Consider the following 15,812-nt stretch of genomic DNA (forward strand, 5'->3'; position numbering starts at 1 on the left):
TATGCTTGGATTATTTGTATATTACATAAAGAAGACAATGCTTTTTGTTAATTTTATAATACATGTATTTACCAAGTGTATAACATTTCTCAAAATACTTAAATTACTTTATTCATTAATAGAAAAAGTCCACTAAAGTTTATAATGTGGGACACAGTGACACTTTAACTTGTAATTCCAGAGTATCATAAAGCAACCTTAGTGAGCATCACATCAAAGTAATTGTACCGTTTTAACTAGTCAATGAAAAATTTTAAATGTATACTCCATCTACCATATAATAAGATGCTAATGTATGTGTGTGTGTCCGGTTCCTCTGAGCAGCCTGATTGTTCAGTTTGGCTTTGGAGACACAATCAAAATAGTAAGTGGAAGTGTGAGGCACACGAGAGGAAGTAAAGCCAAAGGAGACACTCGAACATATATAAAAGCACACAGGGGGTGAGCAACAAACCTTGAAATGTCAGAGTCTGAGAAGAAGGATTTATGGGAATGCTCTTGAAAGGGGGAGTACCGGGCAAAGAGGGGTCAGACACGAGGATACAAAGGAAAGGTGCTGAAGGTACACCTGACTTTGATAGGTAATGTGGCTAGTTATTTTATAAAATACATATTTTTGCTATAAATTTATAAAAAGAATCCAATAAAATGTTATACTGTAGAATAGAGTAAGGAAGTTTTTGACACTTTAGTTATTCCATTGTCTAGTGGAGCAGCCCTGTTTAAACAAAATGTCAGGGTGCAGTTTGCATACAGCAGTTCATATGTATAAGCCTTGAGTGCGTTATTTCAATATATACTGCTAGGGCATTTGCCCCCTGCTCACTTTGCTCACCAGCCACTTCGCGTCTCTGCACCGCAAGGAGATGTGGTCACTCTTCCAAAAACCCCTCATAAACAGTGATAAAATGGGAAACAAATCGTTTTTTTTACTTCCTCTTTGCTCGATCAGTTGCTGGCTTGCTGCTTCTGCTGCTTGTCGTGCAGCATGATCTGCATCTCGCTCGGCACTTCAAACATTTAAAAGCCTGTACAGCAGCTGTCCTACTCTTTGTCTTTTATTTCCGGCCCCGGGCATGGTTAAATCTCTTGGCATAAAGTCTCGTCTCGCAGGACGTGAGTTCTTGATATTAGGTTTAGAATTTAAAAATAGAATAAGAATCTGAAAATCTAACAACATCACATTAAAGTTTGATAAATTCTGAAAAGAATGACACCAAACATATATATGTAGGTTTTAAAATAAACCTGATTTAAAGCATGACATAAAAAGGTCACATAAAATCATTGCATGTTTAGGCTTAGGATTTTATATATACAGTATATATAAAGTAGATTATATAAATGTTTGTAAGATAACAAAAGCAACAGTTAAAACTTTAGTACAAAATGAAAAACTTATTAGTAAGTTATTAGTAATGAGTGAACCCCACTGGGTTCTCTTTCCCTCAGATTCAGTAAAATTGCAGAATGTTCAGAAGCTTCACCAAACTTGGTGAGCTGTGTTAAACTCAATGGGGAAGGAGAAAATGAATGAGTTTTGAATAGATTATAATGGTACAATTGCTTTTTAAGTGTCACTGACAGCTAGGAGAACATCTGCCAACTATGCTGGACTGCTTATTTTGTGATAAAATGTGACCTGAGCTGTGCTAACCAAGGTGCCACCATGCATCCCTCAGAATAAAGTAATTGAATTAAATATAAGTAAAATTTGTTGCAGATAGAAAGCATGAATTCACTAAGGATTGCCCCCACAAATTCGATAGCAGGCACCCACATCTCTCAAACCAAAAGGTTGCTTTTTTTCTCCGCTGCTTTTGATGCTATCAACTAAGCACAACATGAAAGGACATGGATTCTTCATTCCTTCCTGTTTGCATCAGCTATTGTGCTATTAATAGTGTATGCTCATATATTACATACACGTGTCACATACAAGTTCATACAAAAGGCACATTTCTGTTTTGTTGTGTGTGTGTGTGTGTTTTGTGTTTAAATGTATTCACAGGTTCAACAAGTTGTAGTCCACTACAAGGATCAGCATTGTACACTTGGGGGGCTGGCCCATCCCTCATTGACTGCTACAGTTCTCTGATGTCATGCTTGCCTTGCAAAGCATCATGGAGTTCTGAGGAAAAGAAAGTTTGTCTAATGCCGGCTGCTCAGGAGAATAGTTGTAGAAGATAGTAGCAGACGAACAGAACATATTCACTGCAAAAAATGTTTTGGCAAATTTCTCAGATCAACACTATTAGTAATTCTAAGGAATTATTAATCAACTTTACTTAGTAAGTATAAATTCTGGAATATTCTATGAATTAACTAATTAAAGTGAAATTTATTATTTCATGACATCCTATTTTCTGAGTTGGGCTGGCGCCTTGCCCAGGGTTAGTTTCCTGCCTTGCGCCCTGTGTTGGCTGGGATTGGCTCCAGCAGACCTCCGTGACCCTGTAGTTAGGATATAGCGGGTTGGATAATGGATGGATGGATGGACATCCTATCTTAATTTCTAAAATAACAAAAGTAGCCCTTAAATCTTATTGTGTAGATCAAGAAAGTAGTTCAATTGTAGAATAGAATAACAAACTGACCTCACTTAATAAGTAGAAGATCTTAATTCTACACTTTATCTAATTCATATGTACAGTTTGTGAAATTAAAGTGTAGAAGTGGCCGTGCTGGACACTTAACAAGTGACCACAAAGAGTAACAAATCCACATTTGTTAAAGCATAGAACTTTTGAACAATTAATGTGATCGATCCAATTGTAGACATACTGTACTTTGCATTTTATTTGCCATTCTTAATGTTTTTTTCTCATTTTGACATTCCTTTGCTTACTGGACATGAAAGAGGGGACCTGCAATACTAAAATAATGTAGTTTAATATGAAAGCATTTCCTGGTGCTTTTAACAAAAGAGTAATATATCTGTTGTATTTTCCATTTTAAACTTAAAATGTCTGGTTTAATTAAGTATCAGATTTAGTAAAGAAATAGTTTACTTAATATCTATTTCATACTTCATAGCAGGAGTCTTCAAAGACAGTCCTGGAGGGCCATAGTGGCTTCAGTTGCAGATGTTTGTCCCAAGCCAATTTCTTAATGAGAAGGCAGTTATTGCCGTTGAACAACTTATTGGCCAAGTTACATTTTTGAGCTTCATTTTAGCAGTCTGACTTGTTAAGATTCCCCACCTAAAAATGTCTTATCTTAGTCTTAAACAGCTGCTTTAAATTGCTAAGTATTAGCACTAACTAGTTTCTGTTATAGTTTTGTGTATGTATGGGGAACTACCTGGTTTAATGAAATATTCAGAAGGAAACAGAACAAAAAAGTAAACGACCCAAAATTACTATGGTCCCCCAGGATTGACTTTTCTTATCTCGGTTTTAAAGGAACAAACTGTTGTAAGATGGACTTCAAAATATAGCAAAATGGGTGTGAAGCCTCCAAAATAGAGGCCTTACATCTGGGTGACCAGGAGTGAAGACTTTGCCTGGCAAAGCTGATGAGGCAAGACTTTTTCTAAGCCTTGTTGAATCAGCAGCAGCAGCAACAGGGAGACCACCTTCAGGCCTGGACAAAACAAACAGCAGTAGGACCACCATTCCACGTGGAGAACGACTAGTCTGGAAAACACAAACCGAGAGGTAAGTTTTACCTCCTGAACCTTGGGGCTTTCTGGCTAAAAGACAGGCAACTGCACAGGAGCATCCATCTATGTGATGTGGCACACTCAGACTGAAGTAGAGCAATAAAAGAAGAAATCGAATAGTTGGGATTAGTTTGTAACTGGTTTTTGATTGTTGAGGAGATCATTATTGTGAGATGGAGTCCCAAACATAGCAAAATAAGTGTGTGGTCTCTAAAACATAGCCACAAAGCAGGCCAGGATCTTCAGTGGCCAGCCCAGAAGATACTCACCCCAGACCAGGTTCAACCAGACCACTACCTGCCAGCTTTGGTTTGGCTAAGTCCAATGTAAGGAAAACTGGCTAAACGGCTCAAAAGCCCCTACAAGTGGTGGTATGACCATAAACCCCCTGCTTGTACACAAAAGGGCAAACAAAGAATCTTTATCAGTAGTTTATTAGACAAAAATCAAAAAATTACTAGAAAACTCAGTGAAATAAAATGTTCAAATATACAAAAAGAAGTTGCCTAAAAGGCAATCCTACAGCTAATAAGTTCCAACACTAATTCCAGTGGCAAAATCCAAAGACAGAACAAAAAATAATCAAAAACCAGGAAATCCGACCAGAAAAATAGCAACACTTAGAAAAACAAAGAACTTCAGACAAAAGCAGTGATCCCCTGATCTGAGTCCATACTGCACTCACCTTTAATATCCAGAGAGAGGGCTCAGCTGTGGCGATGTCAGGGTGGTCTTTCCTCCTGGGGTCTCCACACTCATAAAATACAAGGAATGGAGGCACATTTAAAGGAGAGTACATAATTACTTATATAACAGAAAATACATAAAATATGACAAATAATACATAAAATAAACAAAAATACCAACAAAACAAAACACAAATCAAAATTGAAGGCCTAAAGCTGTTTTTACAGTTTAACTGTTCTTGGACTGAAAGTTTCCAGAATAACTAGTCAAGTGTTACATTTTCCTGTTTATTTTTTATTCTAACTAATCCCAAACACAAATCCTGTTCAGATGATGTAACGATTCTGTGAAATAACAGCATTATAATGAGCGCATCCTTCAAACCCCAGCATCCATTAGTGGATGGAGATGGCAAATTACCTAGTGCACATACCACCTTTGTGGCATTTCCAAAGGCTCAGGGTCGTGTTTGCTTTCCATCACATACTGTATGACCTGATTGTCGGGTTGGATAATGAACAAGTTAAAAAACGTAACATTCAGCTGTGTTTGAAGACTAAGTTAACAGATAGAAGTTGGAGCATTTTGTTTTTTAGCTACTTCAACCAAGTGTCAGTTATCATTTTTTTGTGTATTAAATATTTTTGTAACAATGAGTCATATTCATATAATATATGCAATTACATGAATTAACAGACTACATTAAATACACTTTTTTGCAATATAATGTAGTTGAAAAAGTAACACAAATAGGCTTGTGGTGGCTCACAAGCTGTTGCAGACAGCAGAATCCAATTCAAATGATGTAAAAATGGCACTGATTGATGTCCTATTGTGAGCTGTGAAGGGTCTGTGACTAACTGTTGTTCAGCATTTCTGAAAGTGTACCCAGTAAAGTAGAACCCAATAATTACTAAACAAAAAATAGATAAATAATACAAAAGGACCAATACTAGTATAAAATCAGTATCAACATAAACATATGAAAGCAGAAAAGGAATTGAAATGAGTTCCCTGTCTGGCAAGTAATATCAGTTAAAACCCATCTAAATGGCTAAATAACAGAACTTGGAAAGGAACCGATTTATTGTACAGCAGGGACTTCAGGTATCAATTAATTTGCTCAAACACTGCTTAACTGAACATTAGTAATGTCGATTCTTTATAATAATAATCTGCAGACAATATTAGTTCATTCAATACAGTCATATATGCTTACATAATTGCTTCCCTTTTCCATTCCTTTCCTGAGAAGTGACTTGTTTTTCTTTTCTTTTTCTTCTTTTATAGTTAACTTACCCAAAGCACCAGGAGAAGTGTGCCATCAGCTTTCTGACAAGTAAAAGAGGAAAATAAGCAAGCTAGTGTGACTGCTGTCAAGGTGAAATTGAAACAGTAAACTAATTGGTAGTTGAAGCCATACTGAATGTACCCATATTTTAAGTCAGACAAGTTCGCAGATTTGCCAAAGAAAACACTGACCGTCTTGACAACTTTCTTTGAAGAATAGGTGGGCTAAATTTCAACATAACCGATCCACAGTGCAGTCTCATGCAGACATAGACAGATAGACAGACATGGCTGTCGAAGTAGGTGCTTCTTACATCATATATGAACGCACATAAAAGCGGATGTCGTAGCAAAAATTACTTTTATTAATAAGCACACAAATGAAAGCAACTTTTCTATAGAAAATATGTTTTCAGCAGAGCACTGACATACAGTACAGTATATCAGGCATGTCAAACACGCAGCCCGCATGACAGATCCTAGTTAGCACTAAACTTGTACAAAATGATTACTATCGTTTGTGATTGAATCATTCTGCATCTTCAGCGTTACTTATTGACTTTTCTTACTTCTGCCTTATGACAAAAGCTCGTTTTCCCATGGCATTACAATACCGGAGACGTCATCTGCTAGTATAGCCACGAACCTTGACCAAAGTTAATGAGCCGCGACGTTGCTACTGAAGTGCTAGCTGCGGCCTTAGGCATGTGCAAACTGTGCACCTGCCCAGGGCTGCCAAATCCCAGGGGCCGCCATGCCAATATATATTGAATATAAAACAGAAAGTGAAAATAACGACACAGCTGACTGCAATGTGGCTGAAAAACATTGTGTTTTTTGTTAGTTAGTTCCCTGTATTTACTAATGTCGCTAGAGTTGGAGCAGTAAGCTATATGTAGTATTATAACGTTCTGCCGTAATGATAATATCATGGGCCGCCACTTGGTTTTCAAGTTACGGACACGCGCATATAGAGCCGTGTCATGAGCACGAGGCGGCTATGCAGTTTCTGCAATGGACGTGGCCATCCGCCGTGCATAAGATACCATATTGACATTGGCGGGTGAAAGGGGCCACCGATTCTTTCTCTGCTCAGGGCCGCCACGAGCCGCCCCTGCTAGGCTGCACTACTGGCTGGGCTGCTGAGACCAGCCACTGGGCAGAACTGACCATCACGAGTAGTAATAGCTTGCATATTTTTGCGTTTTTTTGCTCTAGTTTTATGTCATTTTGTGCTAGTATTGTAACAAACAGTTAGTGCAGACTACAGCTGAAGATCTGAAGTGGATGCGAGAGGTTGGTGAGTTGTTCATTAACAAATTTTTGTGATTTTGAGTTTGTATAATTAGTGTAGGTCAGGGAGCTTTTTGCATATCGACTTATTTTACAATATAAACTTTGAAGTAAACTTAATAAAGTAAAATTAGATTTTTGGAGGATTTGTTTTCCAACTTGAATTACTGAGCAATGAATTCAGTGACTGTTTTCATGATTTCAGTTCACGCAAACAGGACTTTGCACTGTTCTCTTACAACGTTGAGAATACGCCTGAGAATATCCAAATGGAATTGATTGAACTGCAGTCAGATTCTATTCTGATGGCAAAATACAACGAAGTTGGCGTGCCAGGCTTGTATGCTTACCTGCCACCCTCGTATGTGCAGATCTGTAATTTGCCATCGAGAGTACTGTCTATGTTTGGAAGCACTTACCTTTGTGAGCAATTGTTTTCATTAATGAAAGCTACCAAAACCCCACATCGCTCAAGACTTACTGTCGAGCACCTTTCATTCCTCATAAAAGTTGCAGCAGCACAAGATTTCAAGCCTGATATTGACGAACTGGTTACTAACAAGAGATGCCAAGTGTTGGGACAAAAGAAATAAATCTCACACTGTAAGACTCCTATATAAGCAATGAATATAATATAATAATATAAAGACCTAGCTAAGAGGCTAAGACTCTAATTGTACACTGTTGTACGGAGATTGTAGGAAATTAAATTGCTTTTATTTAAACTTTAAGTGTTAAAGTTTTAAGTATTGGAAAGAAAGCTACGGTAACTTTGTGTAATAGTATAATAGTATTTGTTACAGTGCGGCCCGCTGATGCATGTATGGCAGTCGAAGCGGCCCACCAATGGTAGTGAGTTTGACATGCCTGAAGTAAATGGTGTGTCACGCAACTTTTGGAGCATTTAACTAGTGAAATGACGTTATTAATGCAGCCCTCATAGTCACTAGGCATGGCCTTGGGTTACAGACATTGTCACATAATGATAGAGGGGGGTGAAAAGTCCAACATGCAGGTTTGTCACTCACTGGCTCAAGGGGCTGTAGTCAGTGAAAGGCTCTTCTCACCAGAGAGCTTCAGCCCTAGGCGACATAAAGCAGATTGCATTGTCTCCCTGCTACATTACTCGTGACTTTACTGGACTTAGTGCAGGAGTGGGCTGAGGAGAGCACAAAATGTTTTTGCCGCGTCTCCACTTACAACGCGAAGGAGTTACCTCAGGCAGGTTTTACACCCTGCTGAACTACAGTGTTATTAAAAGAGCTGCCGAAGTATCTGGAAATCAGCAGACTGATGCTGACCTCCTTTCCAGGCTGAATATCAACATGTGTTGTTAGGGCCTGCTATGGCAGAGACTGGCCAGATCTAGGAATGGCATTAATAAATCACCCCCAAATGATCCCACTCTTTCAGAATTACTAATTTGTCTCACGGAGACCTTGAAATGTCTAGGACATTTTCAGTATCACAGCCCCCGAAAGGAAAATGGAGATTATATTGAGGCGAGAATGACAAATATAAATTAGCCTGAATGTTCACAAGTTGCTTAGCAACAACAGATGGAGACTTTTCTTTCTGAAAATACGCTTATGGTAAAAAAAATAAGAAAAATCTGAAGAAGAAAGGTGTAGCGACCCCATTGAGATCAGCTTATTATATTATTACTAGGACAGCGAGCCCCCGGCGCCTTCGCTGCCCCAATCCCCAGTTGCGGCCAGAATATTAGTAAGATCTATAAATGTACAAAACAAAAATTATTATTTATTGGAGTCAAAATCACGAAATGCTATAAATATGTAAAAGAAAAAATAATTATTATTTAATGGAGTAAAAATCATGAAATGAGAATATATTTACTCTCTTACCGATTGGAGTATTCCCATTAAACTGTGGTCCACTATGCCTGATGAGTATTTATAAGAGACTAAATAAATGAATCATTTGTTTTAACTAACATTCTTATAGATAAAAAAAACTTTAAAAAAAAATTACTCTTTTAAATAACAGGAGAAATCACGTGAAAACTAAACTGGTATGCAATGGGTCATCATAACTCAACCTTCAGCTAACTAAATCACCTAAATACAAACATTGGTGTGATGAATAGATCATTTTTTTTTACTCAATCAAAAATAAAAACTATGACTTTCTTGATATTAAAAACCACGACTTTCTTGATTTTTTTAGCTTATAATTTAAAAATAGAATAAGAATCAGAAAATCTAACATCACATTAAAGTTCGATAAATTCTGACAAGAATGATACCAAACATACAGTATATATGTAGGTTTTAAAATAAGCCCGATTTAAAGCGTGACATGAAAACATCACATAAAATCGCTGCACTTTTAGGCCTAGGATTTTATATACTGTATATAGAGTAGATAAGAAAGCATCATGGGGTTGAATTCCACCCCTAGCCATGTGTGTGCTTTCTTAAACTCTGTAAAGTGCCTTGAGCATGGGAAAGGTGCTATATAAATAAAATGTATTATTATTATTATTATGGAGTTCATATTTCAGACCTGTCTGTGTACATTTTTTTCTGGGTAGTCAAAGTTATTTTTCAGACAAAAATGTGCATGTTACATTAGTCAGCATTTCTGTGAGGTTAAGCTCCAGCTCCCCCAAAACTCAAACTGGATTAAGAGGGTTTGGAAAAATTATTTTATTGTAACAATCATAACCAACCAATTTTATGTGAGAATCTAATTTAACATATTATTAATCCTTGGGATATTTTTGTCAAGACTGGAATGGAAAAATATTTTTTTTTGTCGAGGGTTAGGACTACATTACACGAGGGGGAGTCAAGTTAAAGTCAAGTCAAGGGGGAGTCAAGTTAAAGTTAGAAAATGGGATTTATTATAAAATGGTACGAACATTAACAAAAGTGATAATGCCATTTCTCAATGGAGTCTCCACCCTTCTCAATGCACTTATGCCACCTGCATGGAAGTGCCTGGATCCCAGCAGAATAAAAGGTTTTATCTTGTCCTCACAACCACTCATGCATCACTTTCTTCATGTCATCATCTGTCTTCAATCGACGAACACCCAGATTTTTTTTAATGGTCCGAAAAGGTGGAAATCACATGGTGGAAAATCTGGCGAATAAGGAGAATCACAATCAAGATCAATGCAGCCATTTTGGAGCCGCTTATGCCCAGCACTCAAGTCCATGTGGCTGCCCCTGTGCCTCCAGAGGACAGTCCTTGTATGTCATCTTCTTTTTCAAATTCATGTGAAGAATGACAGTGACAGTGGTGTACAATTAGAACATCAGAGCAGCTACTATGAGAACCTGACATTCAGCCTCACAAACTCACCCTTTCTATTCACATACATTGTCCAAAATAACATGAAGTCGAGTTCTGAAGGTCCGTAAAAATCTACTCTCAACCACACTATTTGGCAGTTTAATCCAAGCATCTATGGTTCTTTGCATTAAGAAACACTTTCTAATTGTATAAAATCTATCCCTAACAAGTTTACAGCAGTGTCCATGTGTTCCAGTTGCAGAATGTATTTATGTACAAGCAGCATGTACATAAATAGAAAGATTCATGGAAAGATTTTACCTTGAGAAAAGAAAAAGTGTGGCGCACCACTGATTTTGGAGAGTGATTGGTATGGGGAGTCAATTATCTCTTTAAGTTGCCTGTGAGTAGGTGACCACATTACAAAACCAGGACTGGGTGCATTATGAGGTGCAGTTGGTATGAGAACATCTGGGTATCCTTCAAGAGATGTTGCCAGCTGTTTCCATGGAAAAAGCAATCTGGCCCTTGCCCAGAGTTAGTCCCCATTGGCGAGCATTAGAACATGTATGATGAAAACAGGCCATTCAGTCCAACAAGCTTGTCCATCCTGTTCGCTTAGATGGTCCAGAATAACATCAAGACGAGATGTGAAGTTCCTTAAAGTCCTACTCTCTACCACACTACTTGGCAACTTGTTCCTTTTGCCCGTGGTTCTTTGCATGAAAGAAAATCCTAACATTTGTGCAAAATTTGTTTTAGATGAATAGATGATCGTAATAGAATTTTTTTGGCATATTTTTGATAGTAAAATTGTTGCGGATGAAATGAATGAAACCAACCTGGGCAACTGTATCCGCAATGTATCATATGACCCGGGGAGAGCTGTAAACGTGAGGTCAAATGTCACTAGCTCAAATACAAGGGTTAAACTGAAGAGGTTCAACTCCTTAAATCTCTCCTTATGCCTCATACCCCTTAGGCCCAGAATCAGCCTAGTTTCACTTTTCTGAACCTTCACTAGCACTGCTTAGTCTTTTTTGTAATATGAACACCAAAACTGCACACAGTACTCCAGGTGTGGCCTGATTAGTGTGTTATACGTGGTAATAAACTTTGGACTGGACCTCATCTCTTAAGTTAGTAACATTCCTGTAGACAGTTTAGTTCACCAATACACACCACCGGGTCATGGAATCAAGTGAAATGAGCATTTGGGATGAGCACAGGTGATTAGAAAAAAAAAAACGGTCAGAATCTTCAAATGGATGCAACCTGGAACAATGGAGAAGAGACCATCAGTTTCAAATGCAAACAAGCCAATTGTTTCCTTGAAGACAGCAGCCGGTCCCCAAGAAGAATGTGACTAAGTGGTGCTGTTTGTCTGAGACTCTAGCTGGCATTGGTCGGCTTCCAGGCTTTGCTTTTTTCTCATTTTCCACTGACTTTTGTTAATCCTGAAGGGGAAATTGTCTTTTTGCATGATCTTTTGGGGGCCTGAGTGCAGGGTTGGCCATTGTACAGTGACCCTGGAGTAATGTTTTAAGTTAAGGGCCTTGTTCAATGGCCCAACAGAGTAGAATCCCATCTGGCAGTAACAGGATTTGAATTTGTTCAAGATGAGTTACAAAAAGAAGAAACCTCATGACAATAACACAGGAGAGATTTAATCATGATGGACTCGAACGAAGATCCAGGCCTTTAATGACCTCTTGGGCGCAGCCATCAGCAGTGTGTATGTTTGCGGAGAGAGTGTCGACCTTGTTGAGAGGTTTACTTACCTTGGCAGTGACATTCATGTCTCTTGTGACTCTTCCTGTGAAGTCAGTAGACAGATTGGGAGAACATGGGGGTTCATGAGGTTGCAGGAAACGGGGTTTGTGGTGTTCCTGATATCTATGCAAAAGGACGAAGGTCCAAGTCTTTAGAGTCCTGGTGCTTCCTGTCTTGCTATATGGTTGCGAGACATGGACGCTATCCAGTGACCTAAGATGAAAACTGGACTCTTTTGGCACTGTGTCTCTCCGGAAAATCCATGGGCACTGTTGGTTTGACTTTGTGTTGAAAGAGCGGTTGCTCATGGAGTCCCGAATGAGGCACATTACCTGCATTGTGAGGGAGCGTCAGTTACGGCACTATGGCCATGTAGCACGTTTCCCTGAGGATGATCCAGCTCGTAAGATCCTCGTTTTTGGCGACACCTTGGCTGGACGAGGCCAAGGGGTCGCCCACGTAACACCTGGCTGCGGCAGATATTTCCGGAGGGTGGGACTGGACCGCGTGTCTACCTGGGGAGTTGCAAACCGGGATCCTGAGTTGTTTTGCCGTGTGGTGGGTGCAGCAACACACTGTACCAGTGCATGCTCATCAACTTGACTTGATTCAAACACTCACTCACATAAGGAATTTTCTCATTTAGAAAATAAACTGATAAGTGTGGACAAAATAAAAAAATCCAAAGATGATACATTGGATGCAGCAGATGTCCAAATGTTTTAATTTTGTGGTCATGTCATAAGAACAAACTTATAGCAAAAGAAATCAAATGGTTTTGGAACCCTGGTGCTGGATTGATAACTGCAGACTGAATGGAGAGAAGCTTAGCACATGCTGATGCGAATCTCTGGGAAATGAAAAGACATCATCTTCATTGGATGGTGGGATGTCCTCGACTCAGTCAACAGGACTTTCAACGAATTCTTTAACAAGAACATGGGGATACAAATGGACACCAATTATGAATGAATAAATTTTAGGCAGTACTGCTACACCTTTGACAAATTTAGCTGCATGAAACAACTTACCAAGTAGTGTTATTAACAGCATCACCATGAAGAACTTCAAAACTTGATTTAACAGTATTTTGGAAACATTAGCCAATAAGAAACTACAGGCTGTATGAATTTGAATGACCACTTCACGTCTTAAATTCTTCTTGTGAAGAAGATGGAAATGACTGGATGGATAAATGGATAAATTACCTGTGCCATCTGAAGATCACTTGGGTTGTGCAGTTTATGTTGTCAGTATGGCAAATGCCACCTTTAACCTGGAAGTAAATGAATTTTGAATGATGGTGCGGATCGATGCCGATACTGCATTTGACTCTTAGTCAGTTCACGGTGCTCATGCAGTTTGTATGTTTTCCTGTTTCTAAGTTCTGTTTTCTTCAAACTTCCTAAATGTGTGTAGTTTCAGATTTATCAGTTGACTCAGTGAGTGTGTCCTATGATGGAATAGCGTTGATTCGTCCTGACTTGTGCTCAGTGACACCAGGATAGTCTCCGGTTCCATGTGGCTCAAAGTCAAGGGTTTCCAAGCCCAGTCCTCGGGACCCCCTGTGGCTGCAGGATTTTATTCCAACCAACTTCTGTCTTTAAATGGACTCCTAATCTAATTAAGTGAACTGCTATTTCAAAGCAAAAACAATATAGAAATTAGAAAACTAAGTTTGGTAAAAAAAAAAAAATATATATATATATATATTAAAATATACTAAGCAGTTATATTTTCATCTTGATTTTCATTCTACTTTTGCAGGTGTTCTAATTGCTTACTTAATCCATTATTTACTAATTAGTGGGTCTGAGGCTAAACTTCACGGTTCAGTGTTGTTTGCCTGGGTGTCTGCTCTGTTAGTTTTTTTTTTATCAATATTAAGATACAATGGAGGGGGCAAACTGGACAGCGATAGGGCAGAATATAATGAAATCAACAAAAGAGAGTTAAGCATTTAACTCAATAGCAAAAACAGAAATAGTTCTTAATATGTTATAAATGTAAAAATCTTGCTTCAGTGCTTCTCTAAATGTAAATAAGAGAAGAGGAAAAAAATGCCAGCTAGTTAAATAAGATCAGTGCTATCAGTTGTTGTCACTGATTATAAATCCGGCTGGAACAAACCTGCTGCTCTAAGTCATACTTGACAGGTTAAGAAAATGGATGTAGAGATTGATGAGCTGTTTTGTTCTGACATTTGAATGAGAAACTGACTCTCTTTCTCTCTCTCTCTCTCCCTGTCTCACTTTTAATGGAGTCTTTAGCAACAAGCCTCTAGCTACTGGAAATTTGAATGCAGTGCCTAATTAGAGCATCACTGTTTGTGTGGGAATTGCCAGTGCAGGCTGCAGATTCCCACCGGCAGACGCTCTGCCTCTGTATGTCTGCAGTGTTCCATGGGCTGTGGCAGCTGAAGGCAACCGAGTGCTTGCAGTTCATTAAACCAGAAGCATGTTAAGTGGCCCACAAGAGGCACTCAGCATAGCCATAGTTTTCCAACAGGAGGCCAGCAGTGCTGGATGTCCGTTCTTCCTGAACATTGGGTCTGTTCAAGTAGTGGCTCACAGGTCAACAAACCATACTGAGTGAGGCTGGCTGTGCAGCTGCTTACTGGGGGACACTGCCCTGTGTATGCTAACATATAGCACCTCTCAAGTGCTTCTCTTGCAACAACAACAACAACATCTATTTATATATCACATTTTCATACAAATGATGTAGCTCAAAGTGCTTTACATGATGAAGAGAAAAAAAGACAAAATATATAAGAAAAAAAAATTAGGAAATACTGAATAACTGAATAAAAGTAAGGTCCGATGGCCAGGGAGGATGGAAAAAAAAAAAACTCCAGATGGCTGGAGAAAAAAAAAATCTACAGGGGTTCCAAGGCCACGAGACCACCCAGCCCCCTCTAGGCATTCTACCTAACACAAATGACCTCAATCTGTCCTCATGGTATTCAGGGTTCACATGGAAGAACTTGATGATGGCGGTCATGTGGACATCTGGCCTTTAATCCATCAAGGTAAGGACATCATGTTGCTTTGATCGGGTGGTGGTGGAGCAGATCGCCACCACAGAAAACCGGAAAAAGAACAGCAGAGAAAGTAGGGGTTAGAATCGATTTTGGAGCCACCAGGAATGATATTGATAATTAACTAAATATACAGAGTATTAGAATTAAACTAAAATGAAGCTATGAGAAAGCCATGTTAAAGTAATGTGTTTTCAGTAGTTTTTTAAAGTGCCCCACCGTATTAGCCTGGCGAATTCCTATTGGCAGGCTATTCCAGATTTTAGGTGCATAGCAGCAGAAGGCCGCCTCACCACTTCTTTTAAGCTTAGCTCTTGGAATAATAAGCAAAAACTCATTTGAAGATCTAAAGTTACAATTTGGAGTGTAAGATAAAAGAAATTCTGAAATATAGGATGGAGCAAGATTATTTAAAGCTTTGTAAACCATAAGCAGTATTTTAAAGTCAATTTTAAGTGACACAGGTAACCAGTGTAGTGACATCGAAACTGGAGAGATGTGCTCAGACTTTTGTTTCCTAGTTAAGATTCTAGCAGCTGCATTCTGCACTCGTTGCAAACGATTTATGTGTTTTTTGGGTAGTCCTGAGAGGAGTGCGTTACAGTAATCTAGACGACTGAAAAAAAAGCGTGAACTAATTTCTCAGCATCTTTTAATGACATAAGAGGTCTAACTTTCGCTATATTTCTTAAGTGACAAAATGCTGTCCTAGTAATCTGATTAATATGTGATTTAAAATTCAGGTCAGAGTCAATAGTTTCCTCCAAATTCTTTACCTCCATCTTAACTTTTAATCCTAATGGA

At 38.6% G+C, this 15,812-nt stretch overlaps 1 protein-coding gene across 1 annotated transcript in view; it reads left to right on the forward strand.

Moving 5' to 3' along the window:
- Positions 1-1,361: 1,361 nt before the first annotated feature.
- Positions 1,362-15,812, forward strand: part of twnk (twinkle mtDNA helicase) — a 76,753-nt gene continuing 62,302 nt past the window's right edge. Inside the window, exons 1-3 of the mRNA XM_039775441.1 lie at positions 1,362-2,291; positions 3,405-3,659; positions 5,642-5,732. The gene's annotated coding sequence lies outside the window, so the exon portion shown is untranslated. The remainder of the gene's footprint in view (positions 2,292-3,404; positions 3,660-5,641; positions 5,733-15,812) is intronic.

This window comes from Polypterus senegalus, chromosome 1 (assembly GCF_016835505.1).
Source record: "Polypterus senegalus isolate Bchr_013 chromosome 1, ASM1683550v1, whole genome shotgun sequence".
NCBI classification, from domain to species: Eukaryota; Metazoa; Chordata; class Cladistia; order Polypteriformes; family Polypteridae; genus Polypterus; species Polypterus senegalus.